The sequence below is a fragment of the Nanorana parkeri genome, unplaced genomic scaffold, assembly GCF_000935625.1.
Source record: "Nanorana parkeri isolate BGI_ZX_2015 unplaced genomic scaffold, ASM93562v1 scaffold485, whole genome shotgun sequence".
Classification (NCBI taxonomy): Eukaryota; Metazoa; Chordata; class Amphibia; order Anura; family Dicroglossidae; genus Nanorana; species Nanorana parkeri.
The window spans coordinates 584489-593230 of record NW_017306753.1 but is presented as its reverse complement, the minus strand read 5'-3'; positions in this window follow the sequence as shown (position 1 = coordinate 593230).

Below are 8742 nucleotides of genomic sequence, written 5' to 3'. Positions count from 1 at the left end.
CATCCACAACTCTGCACCCGGCTATATCTCAAACCTTTTCTCAAAGTATCACCCTAGCCGTCCACTCCGCTCTTCAAATGACCTTCTGCTTTCCAGCTCCGTCATCAACTCCTCCCATGCTCGCCTCCAGGACTTCACTAGTGTCTCTCCCATCCTATGGAACTCTCTACCCCAACCTGTCCGTCTGTCTCCCACTCTGACTGCCTTTAGGCGATCCCTTAAGACTCATCTCTTCAGTGAAGCCTATCCCACCTCAACCTAACCACTCAACCATCACGTTCTCCCACACAGCTACCTCCTCATGTATCACTTCCCCCTCCATTTTAGATTGTAAGTCCTCACGTGCAGGGCCCTCCTTACCATCTTGTCTTGAATTGTATTGTAATGTCTTCCTTATATTGTAAAGCGCTGCGCAAACTGTTGGCGCCATATAAATCCTGCATAATAATAAGAATAATAATTGGGGAATGGGCAGTTAATGCAGAGCAGCGTCTGTCCTAACTTTGCTCCATTGAGTTTAGCAGCTGAAGCACCTCAATGATGATTATGTATCCTCTTTTCCACAAACAATATATTAGTACAGTACAATGAGTGACTTGCTTCTATAGCTTTAGAGAGGCGTAAGCCCAGAAGAGAAATCAAGCTGTCGTTTTGACACTTTTTAGTGTTTTAAAACAGCATGAGAAAGATTCGACAACCCTTCCCCGAGCACAAAAACCTGATGACAATGATGTTTCACCTGACCTCTAAGAAGAGCACAGTAAAGTGATTTTTTTTCCATTAACGCACCAGGTGGGCACTCATAGCCAGGCCTGCAAGGGATTCCAATGATGTTGGCTGCCATTGTCTCAGCTGGGTCAGGGCAGTGATATCCTGCAGAGCAGAGCTGGCAGTCTTCAATGGATACAGCACCTGGTTCAGTCCTGAAGGTCCCGGCAGGGCATGTCAGCGGATCACTCACACCTGAGCACCAGTGCCCTGGAGGGCATGGGAAGTCTTCATACAAGATAATGCCTACGGAAAATAGAAAAGTAACACGTAAATGTAGATCGGTCTCTGTCAACTTGGCACCCTCTAAATGATGAGCAAGTAGAAGCCCATGGTTGGAAGAAGGTGGGAGGGGAGTGCTCAGATGTGTCACTTGTATAAAAATGACTAGCAGCGAGTTGAATTAGTAGGTGTAGTTCAGATGCTTTCCTGTTTGTATTTTGATACTGACCTGGAATACTACAGTAATACCCAGGAGGACAAGACTGGCAGTCTACAACTCTTTCTGCCCCAGGAAGGATGCGATAAGTATGGACCGGGCACTCCTGGGGCCCTGTTGGACTGCTGGCACTTGCCAAGGTTTGGCCACTGCAGTAATGGCCAGCTGGACATGGTGCCTGTACTGGGCTCCCTTGATAAAAAGATAAATAAAACATTGATCACTGAAGGCCAATTCATTTTATTTTATTGGTTGAACTGAATGTTACCTTCTTTGCACCAGTATCCTCGAGGGCATGGCACACACTCATTGCTGTGTCTGGCTCCCGGGGAACTTCTCAATGTGTTTGCAGGGCATGGGGTAGGCAGCACCGTTCCCTCTTGGCAATAGAAACCTAACACAGGAAATCAGACAAGAGATTTATTGCAACCTCTGGATTCTGTGTGACATGGGAGATGAATGCAAAATTAGGCAAAAGGGTAGAGAAGAACTGGGAACTGCTCTCACCAGTTACACAGGGAGGTTCCTATAATTGGCCTTTATTTGCAGGAATCAAGGGGAACTTGAGGGAAAATCACAGCTAGATTGTATAAGACTTATTGGGATCATAGGACTGCGGTTATAGAATCAGGGAGAAAGGGAAGGATTTTAAAGACAACAGAATACATGATCTGCAATACAAGGTAAACAAGATATCATGTGGATACTGCAAACCATTGGCAAACTGCTGGTTTTATAGCATTGGTCTGAGTTATCACAGAGAATTCTGGGAGATGAAGTACTGAATTTTTTATGATTGTCTCTGTCTTCTGTCATTACTTATTCAGAAAGCACAGTCTTGCTTGTGGTGTACATTTGGGCTGGGGAGGCCAATTAAACTCCGGATTTCCAGCGCGCTGCCTCGTGATGGCTTTATATGATATAAAAACATTATCTCGAAGGCATACTCCATTAATGGTGGCACAAGCTCTATCTACAATAAAATGAAGTGCTGGTAATTAACAGCATAAATAATAAAAGAGCAAATCACCAATTTGGCTTGACAAGTCTGAAATATTTATAATGCTGTGCAGCTTACAATGAAAGCCTTATGATCATATTTTCCAGCACTACAGTCACATCAAACTGGTGAAACTGAAATCTGTATTTGGCATAGAGCAGTGTCCAACATGCATTATCCCATAGTAACCAGAATGGATCTTCACCCATCATGCTAAACTGAGCTAAAATATAGTCACCGTGGGTTAAAGCATTTTGCACATTCTCACTGTTCTACATACTGCTTTGTGGATAGAACACTTAACCAACTTTAGTAATGGCCATATGAGGAGCCTTATCTTCTTAGCCCATTTTAACGATACAAATTTCATTGACATTCTGTCGAATGTCGTAATTGACAGAAACATACCCATACCTAGGTAAGTACATTGCTTTATCCCTTTGTTTAGAACTACACTACTGGCGGTCAATGGATCAGTCTAATAGCTGAAGCGGTGGTGAAGTAGGCCTCTCCTCGCTCTCTTGTGGCAGTCAACAATAGGTTCCTATGCTTGCTTTCATGTGCCAAGCAGTGAAGGCATCAGATATTACCGCTGACTTAAGAGTCTTAGCCATCCGACTTGTGTAACTTTTGACGACAATGTGAAATTCACCATAAATATGTTACCTGGTGGGCAGATTCCAGCACACATCTGTCCCCAGTTGCACTCAGTTAGGGTGCTGCGGCTGAAGTTCTGCACGTAGGGTGTGTATTCTGAACTGCCGGACAGACAGAAATGTCCGGCTGCACATGGTCCTTGCAGTTTTCCTGCCCTGCATAAAATAATAAGAGCTGGTATGAAAACAGACACCCATTATATCTCCCAATCTCAGAATGAGCTTTTACCTGCAGTATTGCCCAGTTGGACAGGGCAGACATTCCCCCTTCTCTCTCAGGCCACTCATTTCCACTGGTGTGAAGGTCCCATTTGGGCAGGGTAAAGGATACAGTGTCCCTGATGGATAAAGATGAATAATGCCAAGTCAATTCATCTTTACCGATGTGATGTTATAATTATCCTCAGCGTGCTGGAAGCTGCAGACTTCCAGGTTCTGGAGAATGAACATAGATACATACCAGCAGGACAATAGGAGTGTGGGGGGCAGTGCTGTGGGTGGCCAGCCACAACTTCCTGGCAGTAGAATCCTGGCTGGCATAGGGTGCAGGAATGAGATCCGGTGTTTGGTTGAAACTGTCCAGTTGGGCAGGGTTTGGGATGTGAAGACCCAGAAGGACAAAAGTGTCCCTGCAGAGATAGAGAAAGATACGCCATATGTAACAGCTAATTCATGATATGAGCTGATATTTCACTTTTAGTACCTGCTAGGTTAAACCACCTGACATTTTCTTACATTTCTCTGGGTGCTATTGTCGAGTTCCTGGATCTGCATACCTACTGTGTTTATTATGAGGGGCTCCTGCACTCCTGCTCAGTTTGTTTTTGATTTATATTACGGAGAATGCAACAGGAAGAACTGGAACAACGCAAAGGAAACCCACCCACAAATTCCAGTTAGACAGGATCAGAGCTGGGAATTGTGGCAGAGAGATTTCACTGCTGGGGTATCAAAGACATATAAGAAGCCAGGGGCTGACTCAGTCCATCAGGCTCCACTGGTGTAATTGAGGGTGTAATAACCCTTTAAATTCCTAAGTGTACGTCGGCCTTATACAAGGGGCCTGACAGAGCCACCTAATAGAGGAAGTAATTTGAAAGGTTTATAATTTTATAGGAATACAGCATACCTTCTCTCCTTGTGCAGGGTGACTGGTCTTGTCTCCGTCCCCCTCCCGTAACAAAGACTGGTCACTGCTTCTCGCTCTCCTTGTACAGGGTGACTGGTCTGGTCTCCGCCCCTCCTGCAATAAAGACCGGTCACTGCTGCTCTCTCTCCCCTTGTGCAGGGTGACTTGTAATGAATGGACCCCATGTCTGAGGTCCTGTGATTTTATAGTCAGCCAGCACTTCATTCTCATTCAGAGGCATTTACAGATAGGTGAGCTCAGATTGCCTGGAATGCTCTAACAACAGTTAGTAAAATAGGAAGCATAATTAAGCAATCCATACTCTTTATTTCTATGAGTGATGATTTTACATTCATCCTGTTGGACAGCCAAGAATGGTAGATAGGGGGCATTATGTTTTCTAGTGTATGGAAAATGTTACATATTATACCTATGAATATTGTAATTCTCACTGACTTCTAACGCCAGGTATATGCAGGCCAGCCAATGCAGAACAGGAATTACCAAGTGATTATGAGACATCTGCAATAACATGTTAATTGTATAACACAGAATGATCAAAGTTACAATGATCACTTCAGGTTAACACAATTTGATTTCATTATAGACTTATAAGTGTATAACTTCCCCAGAATGCCGTTCAGTATGTGAGCATCTGTGCCGCACCGGGTTAGATGAGATTCTGGAGATTCCACAATGTAAAATAATAATCCTTTCCCAGTCCACTGATTGGCTTTGTGGTTTGTTGACTAATACGGAGTACAATGTAATTCAGTGTTATTCTATGGGAGGATTCTTTTTCCACACAAGATTGCAGCTTCTGTAAGGCCTTGTTCACACCAAATGCAGAGCAGATCCGGTCAGGTTTCTGCACACGCACGCTAGTCTTTTAGATTAGTTTTGATGCGTTTTTGGCTAAAAAAACTAAATCTTTTTTTTTTTTTTTTTAGTTTAACATGGGCTTTCAGCGCGTTCCAGGCATTTTTGATGCATTTGCAGATCCAGAGCAGGTACAATAGGGCTTGCTGCAGTTTTTTCACCTGCTCTGGAACTGCACGCTGCGATGTGAACTGGAGCAAAGAATACCATTGGAATACATTGGACGCAGTTTTGATCCGTTCTGCAACTGCTCTGCTCTGCACCTGCTCCGCGCTTGGTGTGAACAAGGCCTAAAGAGTTTGCTGTTTACAACTTCTATATCTAAGGACACGGATTAGATAAATATGAACCGTTCAATTATAACCAGACACTGTGATCAAATCCAGTCCCGGTACAGCAGCAGCACCGTACTACATGTAACAGGGCATGAAAAGGAGACAAGTGGTTAACCCTTTCAATGAGAATGGGTAATATTTCTGCAACATCACCCGCACATCTATGATTTACTGCATCCCTGTGACCGTCGATGGACGATAAAGAAAATAAGATTGTTGTACTTACCGTGAAATCTTTTTCTTGGAGCCATTTCAACATGGGACCCAGCGAAATAGACAATCATGGGTAGGCAACCTCGGCATCCCATCTATTGTGGAACTACAATCCCACAAGGCACTGCAAGACTCTGACAGCCACAGGCATGATAGAATTTGTAGTTTCGCAACAGCTGGAGTCTCAAGGTTGCCTACACCTGTAGTAAATCATAGACATGCGGTTATGTTGCAGCAGCATAACCCAGTTGTCTCTCATTTACTTCTGATCCTGTGTCCCATAATGAACAGTATGTGGAGTGTAAAAATATATATTTAATCGGCAATTACGGGGCGGTTTTGTGCTAAAAATAGTTTTTAGTGTATTTCTACTGCAAACATTTGCACAACTTTAATGGGATGTTATAGGTCCCAAAATGTTCACACAATATAAAGTTGGGGGGAGAGTAAAAGGGTTAAAACCTATTCCCAGTTTATGCAGCCAGCCGTCCCATTGTCCATTGCCCTCCATGATGCCTGTTAGGGCTCATTTACATCACATCCATGGCACAGGAAGTAGCGCATGGACGCTGGAAAATCTATGACCTGCTCATAGTTCTCCTTTAAGGCCTCATTCACACACAACGCAAGAGCAAAATTGTATATTGCGTATATATGCGCGGAACATACGCAGAAGTACGCTGCCCGGGCACATCTCGGGTCTGTTCTGTTTTTGCGCATTTTTACGCTAGGCAAATATACGGCTCCATGCACAGCTATGTGTATGGAGCCATTTATTTGCATATGCTGCAAATGGCACAATACGCGCGTACACGCATATATGCAGCGTATTGTACGGCAGTGTGAATGAGGCCTAATGCATTGTGGTGCTTTTTCTATCCAAACCACATGAATCAGGCACTTCGGAAGGTGACATGTCTGAACTATACGGCATCTTGTATCAATGTCGTGGTTGATCGCTGATGGGAAGGTAAAAAAACAAAACAAACCTGCCAAGTGTAAAGGAAGCTTTAGGCTGGCACGGCAGTGTCAGAATGTACAAAGGAAATAATGACAGTGCCAAAGCTCTACTAATTATATATTTATACAGCAACTCAATGGATCAGTATTTAAATAGTTACATACAATCATCAGAAACCACACTAGCTGGAGTCAGGAGTGACTTTTCCAGTGTTCAAGTTCCAGGAATAACTGAAAGGTTTACACAAGGCAGTGTGCGCAACAGAACTTTAGGCATGCTAAAGTGACCTCTCCAGCATGATCACACTTGAGGATATTGCTTGAGAGGCCACTTTAGCATGCCTTTGGTTATTTAGCAGCACCATGAGTCATACCCCATTCTTTTTTTATCATATGTGTTTCAGTCACTCTAGTGGCTTCTACCTGAGCCTGCTGTTTGCTATTACTGAAATGCCACCTAGAGTGGTCTCTGTTACCTTAGGACACAGAAAGGGAGTGGGGCTGGCAGAGGTGAAGTTTCCCGGGCAGTAGAATCCAGCAGCGCACAGTCCCGTGGGTGAACTCAATCCGACACTGGCACAGAAATGTCCTGCATAGCATGAAACACAGCTGTCCGGGGAAGAGCCTCCTGTTGGGCGAGACAAAGGATGTAAGATAAGGTTTATGTTCAGGTCGGTTATACAAAATACCAGAGCAGCTGACTGGGAGTCCACACATCCTTCCTGCATATGAAGAGCACCGTCACCTATGTACACACTTCAATGATAAATACAGTACGGGGGTCTAATGCAGGAGAAATCATCATCAGAACAGTTTTGTTCTTTTTTTTCCTCCCCGCGTATTCTCCTTCTTCCTACCAAACAATCAACTGATTACTCCACAGATTAGACCCTGAAATAAATTAGTTAAGTTTCGGATCAATTCGGATTTTTATTTCTTTCGGATTTCGAAACCCGAAATTCGATTCGTTATTTGGATTCGAATTTTCCTTTCAGAAAGATCCACAACAGGAAGTCACATGACCGTGCCTGTAATGCAACCCCAACAGCCAACAAAAACCCCCATCTCATTGGCCAGAGAACAGTCACATGTCCAATTTAGTTTCTTTCTTAACCAAATTCGGAAGGATCAGAATTTTCGTTAAAGGAACATCCGAGTTCATTCGCATTCGGATGAATTCGAATTCAGAAATTCTGATGCATCCAAATTTTCGAAATTTAAAGGGTTATTAAACCCTCACGTTTTTTTTGCATATACAGACATTCCACGTTTTCCGACTTACCTTCTTTGCGACCACTCGCACTTACGGCGTACCGCCGATCGACCTTGCGCGTCGTCAGTGCGAAGTGTCGCCGGCGGAAGTGGTGTCCTCCGATCTTCACTGCGGGTCCCGATAAGTATTTTATTGCCCGATGTACAGTACACTGTTCGGTACTGTACATCTGCAACACTATACAGAACTGTACTAATGCAGTACATCTTTGCATATATATATATATATATATATATATATATGGCTAGCAAGCAGTAGATATATGCAAAACGATTAAAAAAAAGAAACTTTTTCAAAGGGTTAATACTTACCTGTGTCTCCGCCGCGCGCTCCCGTCCGAACATCTGAACATTTCTCAGTCGGCCGCAAAGGATCTTGGGGCGGGCGCACTTCAGATGTTCGACCGGGAGACGAGGAGAGGCACAAGGTAAGTCTATGCAGCAGCGTGCACCCGCACAGACTCCGTGGGACATGAGAGAAGAGGAGTCAGCGGTGGATCCGAGACCCGCACCCAGCGTTGGAGGGACAGCTGAAAAGGACAGGAAAGAAGAAGAAGATCGGATTAAGAGACATCATTTAAAGTAAGTCCTGACACTAATATTGAGGAAAGGGAAAAAAATTATCCTTTAATATCACTTCAACTAAATTAGTATGAATAGCCGTTTGGAACAAAATGAAATTGGCATGTCTACTATAGATAGTAAAACCTGTGAGCAGACTTCTCGCCATCTTTGCTTTCTCCAGCATAGCACAGCCTGTCACATAACATGGAAGTCCGCGTCATACTTGAGTTTAGTTTTTGGTATACTGGGGAAAACACATGTACAACACTCCAGTTACCTGAGCTATTCTTCAGTGTGCCAACCGGACACGGCTTTGGTGATGGCGTCCCTTCAGGACAGTAATGACCAGGAGGACAAGGACCATTGAGTGGAAAACGAACCGTTTTCTGAGGGATGATGTCTGTTGCCTCTCCTTCACAGTAATATCCAGCTGAGCACAGGCCTGCACAGAGATGGAGGTGGAATGGTGACTTGAATGGTACGGGGCTGTTGCATCGAGAGAACGTAAAATGTTCAGTAGTTGAATA